The 8,210-nt window shown below is 34.5% G+C and overlaps 1 pseudogene; it reads right to left on the bottom strand.

The window, feature by feature from the left end:
* Positions 1–489: 489 nt before the first annotated feature.
* Positions 490–609, bottom strand: LOC115068725 (annotated as a pseudogene).
* Between the last annotated feature and the right edge of the window lie 7,601 nt (positions 610–8,210).

Consider the following 8,210-nt stretch of genomic DNA (forward strand, 5'->3'; position numbering starts at 1 on the left):
TTTTCTGAAATCTACAGGCTTCTCAGATTCTTAATGCTGTTGAGGACAACAGTCAGGCCTTGAAGTTGGCTGAACTTGGGTGCCATCAGGGCACATGGGTGAGCAGACCAGCTCAGCTCTGCCCAGCTGTTGCTCGTGGAAGTCCAGGCCTGCGTGATTCTGCCATTACTCATGGCAGCCGTGAAGTCTTGGCTCTCTCCCCATCGCTGAGTCTGGGCTGCCCTGCTGGTGTATGTGGTCAACCAGGCCAGCACAGCTCCTCAGTCTTAGCTCACTAGTTATTTTCCCTCTTACTTGCCAAATCTTGGGTTCATAATGTTGAGATCATTATTTTAGAGGATATGGTCAGATAAATATTCATCTAGTGTCCATTGCACACATTTGATCTCTTGGGAGTCAGAATATCCCATCACCAAGGCAGATTGCCTGGGGTGTGCCTCATTCTTATGCCATCTTTTCTCCCAACACCATCACTCTGAATTGTCATGTCATATTCTTTCTTGTATGCATCAAAACTTACAGTGAACAATGAGTTCTGGTTTGCAAAGGGGAATTAGTTTTGTGCCTGTCTTTCATGACTCTGTTCACCAAACAAACACACACAGTGCTTACTGTTTGCATATTTTTGTCCATCTAATACAGCATCTCTAGTTTTAGTTATTCAGTTCTTCACAATGTATTATTGTACACTTATCAGTGAGTTTATCTTTAGCCTTATTTGTGTAATCATACAGCTTAATTTATTTAATCTGTTGTAAATTACAGAGTCTATTTAAAATATTTAAAATAAGATGTGTGGACATTTATATGCAACAGATTATTATTTATAAGGTATTTTACAAGCACCATTTTCCCTGGGTGTGTAGACTGATATGTCAAGGTGAGTGAAAAGGCCAATTTAATTCTGAAGCTTACCTTCTTGGTTTCCTTGGTACTGTGGTAAAGATAAAACTAAATGTTTAGCAATTATTATCAAACAAAGAATAACCAGTTTAAAAATAAAAAGGGCTTTTGTGTACCTATTCAAAATCAATATTATTTGATTGAAAGGGAAAAAATAAGAAAACTAACCATCTTTCTCTGTATGAAAACACTGTGGCTGGCACTTTAAGCTCTAATTGATTAAGCTTGACTGATTTTTACATCTATTCTTATCAATTTACATCATGGTTAGACTAGTCTTCTGGGAAATCTTCAGGCATATGGACTTCCAATATTTAAATATTCATTTACTGCTTTCCCCTGAATATCACATCTGTTGAAATGTCAACTTTTAAAATGTACAAATGGCCCCTTTAATCTGGTTATATTCAGAACCTTGGAGACAATATGGGAAACACATTAAGCATTCTATATTCACTATTTTAACTGAACTTGAATGGGTACATAAATAAAACAAGAGATCTTTTTAATATTTATTTAATATTTCTGAAACAAAGCCCTTTACATAGACCAGGCTGGCCTCAAACCAGTATGCTGAAATACTTAAGTATATACAGTAGATATTATATTAGTAATATATTTGATATATAAAATTCCAGGTTTACATAAGTTGGTTACCTTACTTTTCAGTTTACTGCCTATATTGCTTTTGATTTGTTGAGTTTTCTAAGTGTGTGAATTCACATAACTTGGAAAAATTTTGGCCATAGTTTGCTTCAAGTATTTTTTAGTCTTTGGTCTCATTCTTTCCTGCTCAGTTTCTTTCCTCAAATGATATGGACAGATATACAAAGATGATGAATGTTAATCATTAAATTTTGTCGGAGGATCTTGATGGCATCCAGGAAAGCACTTTGTGAGGTAAAAAATGCAAACCATAATTAAACAAGATCTATAACCTTTGAGGCTGAGTGTGGATAGTAAATCCTGTAAAGACCAAGAAAGATGTAGAAGGCAAGCAAGGGCAGCATGCTGGTGCCATCAATGTTTCCTCAGTGAATGTCCTTACATCTCGTAACAAGTGGTGGTACCATATTGTTGTATCGTCCTTTATTACGTTGAAGAGAAAAGCAACCCCTGAAGAATAACCTCACTATGGTAATAAGGTAAATGCTAGGACAAATTGGAACTTTGTGAGACTATCTGAAAAAGACAATGATCTCCATACAGAAATGATCTTCTAGCCATAAAAACCTTGAATGAAATAGAAACAATTATGTATAAAGGTAAATTTCCAGATCACCTCATTCAGACCATCAGACAACTGTCATGCTCACCCTTGCAGAGGCTGATTGGTGATAAGGGGAAGGGAGTTTCACAGGTATTTGGTTTCATTTCTGATCTTACTTTAGCAGAAATAACTGAATGGAAACTACTTCATTTAAACAAATGAAACCCACGAAAGCCAAACCAAATAAATAAATTTTCATATTTTATAAAATGTACTTGTCTTCCTTGTAAAGGAGACTCAGCATTCTCTGGGTTTCAATAGGCCTGTTTAGTTGGCATCACTTTTTAAAACGGCATTGCACAAGGCATTGTCTTGTTAACCATGAGGTAATATAATATGTGTATATACATATAAATAAAATCTCTTCTACTCAATAATTTATGTTAGTAGGAAATTTTTTGAAGTAAAAGAAAATGATATGGTTGCATTTTAGTCCCACTTTCTCTTTTTTTGATCAGTTTCTAAAATCTTTTACTTACAGCATCACATTTCAAGAACTACAGAGAAAATGTCTGATTTGTTAACAGAAAGAGACCCAGCAACTAATGACTGCATTACAAATTGTTATGTACAGATGTTACTGTTTGAATTCTCAGGTTATTCTACAATGTATTATTGTTATTGATATACTTGTTTTGCAATGCTGAGGACCAAACAAAGGACCACACACATACTAACAAGCTTTCTACCACTGAGATAGGTTCTCAGACCTACTGTTATCAGTACGACTTCATCCATAGACAATTTTAACTTGAATGAAATCAACCATGAGTAATAAAATCTCTACTTATGCATACAATCTATTTAAATTATTTAAATTATGAGACAAGGTAGTAATCTGTTGCTTTAAATGAACCACATATTTTTATTCATCTTACAATTCTTCATTCCATTAACCCATCCTATAACTAAAATCATACTTTAAATATATTCTCAACTTGGTCAGTTTATATTAGCTGTAATTTAATTTATCTACATCTTAAGATAAATGTTTATGTTTGCTACTACAAGTGAAAAATAACATTTCATGTAAATTCTATACAGTTCCTTAGCACAATGTGCAGAAAAGAGGAGTTGGCGGTATCACCGACACCATGTTACAACTCTACCTGAATAAACAGCCTGACACTTAAGTTTTTTGAGAGTGGGTTTGAATTTGGAAGGCCCTCATTCCTTGAAATGTCTTCTGCGACATTGTGCTGTGAAATTGTGTTATCAAGCCAAGCCTCACCCATAATTTTATTCAAAAACATTTCTCCAGCTTCAGTTGTGAAACCACAAACTTGTATCCACCTTTATTTTATTAGAACCTAGGAATGAAACCTAAATGCATTATCAAGCATTCTTCTCATTCTTCATTATATTCAATGACAATGAATGTGCTGCCTTTCAGTGCTTTGATATATTAATTCTCAAGCAAATCCACATTCATTCACTATCTTTGGGTGGAGCAGCAAACTGAGGTGCTAAGGAATCAAGATCAGATACCCAGGTCACAAGAGCACATGGTTAAGTCACTTTGTAGTTTTTTGGTTGTAAGACTAAAAGTCATTAGCCCAGATTCTGTCCATTTTATAAAAGTCATCCCTACAGTAGTTAGGCAAAAATGATGACAAAATGTAGGTTAAGGCGCCAGTATATCAGTGAGAGTCTCTCTTTGGCTGTCCTCTTCCTGGTGACCTCAATACTTGGCACATCCCTGTTTGATCCAGGAGGGAATGTGCTAACACCGTTTGTCCTTTGTTCTTGTTAAATCTCTTGTCGCTCTACCTATTGCTTCAATACCCATCCTGACATTCTTGTTTCTAATGCCTGTTAAAGCTCAGGCCTTCAAATATGGCCCTGTCATGCATGAGAGAAAATATAATAAGCTCAAACATTTCTGAATTTTAAGAGCATTTGGGGCTTTGTTGAACTCTGAAGACTTAGAGAAGGATCTTTTATCTAGAGAGTCAGCTTTCCACTTATGAACAAAGGGTTTATATTGACTAGTTATTTGTTCACTGACCTCCCTATATAACACATGCCAAAAATACTAAAAATGAGCATTAAGTCATAAATTTTAATATAGCTGAAAAAAGGATCTTAAAAATAGACTTACTATTAACATCATTTAATAGAGAACAAGTTGATACCAGAAAGTAGTGATAAAACATCATCTTAAAGTTTAATATTTTCTCATACAATACTTCTAGCTGCAATTTCCCTCTTAATACTAAATGGTATGATTTGCCATTAATCACCACCATCTATAAACACATGCTTTGAATAGTACAAGTCTAGCCCCCACTTCTTAAACTCGACACATGTCTGCATAGTAAGTACTATGTATCCATTCAGACTATTAGGTTCTACCTACAAAATTTGCAATCTGATCTCATAGCTCTGGCCAAGTACAGGAGATTTTGTGTATTTCTATCATGTTCTCAGGTGATGCTGTTGCTACTTTTTTGGATCATGCTTCAAAAACCATGAGTCTAGTTTCTAACATCCTTACCATAAAACCATTTTGGTTCTACTGATTCTCCTAAATTTAAACATCAGCAAGTTGTAGGGACATACCAGAAATTGCTATGAAAGAATGATATAAATAAAAACATGATATACTTGCCCCCTACTAACAGTTTTTAAACAGCAAGATTTAAAAAAACCCACAGCTTACATAAACTATTCAATTAATCACAAATAGGAGAGAATTATTTGTTGCTATACCAGAGTTATAAATCTACTATTTATATAATTAAAATTTAAGAATATACTAAAAGAATAACTGCATAAAAAAGCAGACTGCATAGAATTTTTTCATATATATATTTAAGTTCGGGAAATCAGAAAACAGAAAAAAACTACAAAAAATAACTGTTTCATGTAACATTAATTTTGGTTTTTGGAATTTTTGTATATGACTTATATGAAAAGGAAAGGGCTACACACAGCCATCTTTTTAATGTTAAATAAAATGTCTTCTTTGGAAAATAGACACAATCCCATACTACTGGAAAGAATATCCTTTTAAATAGCAATATAGGAAAGTCTCAGATTATAAATACTCTATAATTACTTGCTTTCAAAGCTAGACAAGGAGGCAATCAACGCTAATTAATAGTGTTGCAATATAACTTTAATGGTAGTGTGTAAATGCCAAGAGAAAAATATCTGACCCTACCATTGTAGTCTCATAGATGTTTAACTTTACACCCTGTGCCCCCATGTAGGTAGATGACTGAATAAGTGAAAGGAGCAAAATGCCCACCTTTTCATATTCAGCTGTTGCCTTGACAACTGGTAATTGGTATTAACTGTTGTTTCATTTGTAAAGTGAAGTGATTTTCTTTTTAAGCAGGAACTTTTGTTAACAGCACTTAGTTTAAATATATAACTGGAAGCATCTCAGCACAATTGGTGCTCCACATGCAGATAGCTGCAAAATTTATTATAATTGCTTCTCATGATTTTAACTACAATATTTATTCATCAAGCCAATGTATTGCTTTTAACTTTCTGGAGATGTGAAAGTTATCTCCCTTTCATGTTCTCCATCTTTCCTTGATTTTTACCATTGATTTTATAATGATATCTTGATTTTATATTGATAAATTATATTGATCTAATATTTGAACTTAGCCTTGAATTTTTTCTTTGAAATCTATTTATATTTACACATCAAATTTGAAGAAAATGATATGGGCAGCTATAGATAATTCCATATTTAATTATAAAAAATGGCTTTCCCTTGAGAATGGGAGTAAAGGAAAGGTTTTGTTCTTACTTCAGCACTAAGTGAAAGGTTTGTCACCACAACGAGGGAAGTTAATGGCACCATTAATATCTTAATTGGAAAGGAAGCATTATATAATGCCCAGCTAGTTTTAAAAAACCAGAGGGAACTGTATTAGTTCAACATCCTACTGACAAATTATGCATACAGCTAGTTCAAGGAACAAAATATATGTCTAGTCAAGGTTTATCAGAGACTGTTTGGTTTTCTCCTAAGTTTTATCTACATAGCACATGGTAATTAAAAGTACCAGACTGGTGGAACTAACCTTATTGGCTGCTTAACAGCCATACTTTGAGGCTTATACTAATCTGGTCAGAGGGACTTAAAAGACAGTTTTTGCTCCTTGTCCTCCAAGGTCGACTAAATTCCAGGAGACTATGGAGCATCTCTCAAAATGTTCTGTAGTTTTGGAGAGTCACCTGTCCCCTCTTGTCAGGGAGGACATGAAGACCTCACCAGATGGACTTGCACCAGTGTCCAGCCTAAAAAGAGGAGGGTCAACTCAGAGGAAACATTTTATCCATGCTTCCAAGTGAAGCTGGCCATGTTTGAGCAGGACCTTTGACTTGTCTTCACATAGATGGAACTGGTAAAAGAAAGGAATCAAGGGCTCATCCCAAGCCCCAAGAAACAGATCCTCAAATGAACTTAAGAGTAAAAGTAAATTGGTTTATTTGGGCCAACTGTATGATCTTGAACACCCAAAAGGAAAGTATAACCAAAGATTAAAGTGATCAGTATATTTCCTTAAGAGTCCATGTGTATAGCTAAAGGCTATATAACAAGAAACAATGCCAGACAGGAGATACCTTCCTTTGAGTTATTGGCCCAAGAGACTCCCAGAGAGTACCCCAGCATAAAACTGAGAAAATGAACAACAGACCCCAATATTATCTAAAGGAATGTTGGCAACTGATTGCTGCTAGATGAGAAAGAGCTGATCTTCCTAACACAAGGATCTCTAGATAGGCTGACTATACTCAGCAGACGGACTTGCACTGGGGAACGGCTGGGGGCTCTGACAATACAGTGGACAGTAACAGGGATGACAGGGTATATGGGCTCCAAATGGAGGATGCCATTTGGGATGTGGCTATAAAAATGAATAAGATTGTTTGGGTGCTCTGTATGAGATACACACACACACACACACACACACACACATCAATTCAAAATAAAGTAATGTGTAAAAAAATAATTAGAAAAGTTTAATAAATTGAGACACATTTGATGTTTGTGGATTTGAAGACCTTAAATATTGTTAAAAGTGACAATTTTCATGAAAATCCCCAAAGAATTTTGAATAAATGGACAAGCTGATTTTAAAATTCGTGAAAAGATTAAGGGTGCAGAATACGTGCCATAACTTTCACAGAGAGGATGATTGTGAAGATTTACCCTTTGTTCTTCCAAACTTTAGCATGAGGTTATAATAACTCAGACAATATAATACTTTCCATAAGTAGACAGTCAGATATTTGGGACAAAACTGTCTGCAAATTGTGCTTATGTTAAATACATTCCCAACAGAGAAACCAGTATAATTCAGTGAAAAGGACGTTTTTGACAAACAATGTAGAAACAGATAATTAATATCCATATACGCCAAGATGATTTTAGATTGTATTTCATATAATGCACACACACACACACACACACACACACACATACACGTAGTCACCTCCCACGAATCACAGTGAAATGTTGACAAACAGGTGAGTGGTAAAGAATATCTTACATACTCTTTAAATACTTAATTAGGCAGAGTTGCAAATTTGGACATTAAAAGCATAATGCAAATGAATCAATGATCAAAGCTGAAAGCATTTCACCTATATAATATGCTATTATGAAGATGAAAAGAAAAGCCACAGATTTTCAGAGAAAATGTTTGAAACAGATATGAAAGCACTTGTTTACAGAACATATAAAGAACCTTGAGAACTCACTAGAAGATAATCCACTTCTTAAAAAGGCAAAATATTTAAATAGCATTTTCACCAAAAGTTATATACATAGCTAATAAATACATGACAAATATTTATCATTATTATTCATTAAGAAAACATAAATTAAAATTATACTTAGGTGCTACTTTATCACTGCTTTGATAACTATCATTATAATAACTATAATCAAAAGGAAATAAATTGGAGAGGAGGTGGAGAAATTGAAACAGAAGTAGAAAAACTGGAACAGAACCCCTTGAGAGCAGTGTGTGTGTGTGTGTGTGTGTGTGTGTGTGTGTGTGTGTGT

This window comes from Nannospalax galili, unplaced genomic scaffold, assembly GCF_000622305.1.
Source record: "Nannospalax galili isolate Female #2095 unplaced genomic scaffold, S.galili_v1.0 scaffold109, whole genome shotgun sequence".
Classification (NCBI taxonomy): Eukaryota; Metazoa; Chordata; class Mammalia; order Rodentia; family Spalacidae; genus Nannospalax; species Nannospalax galili.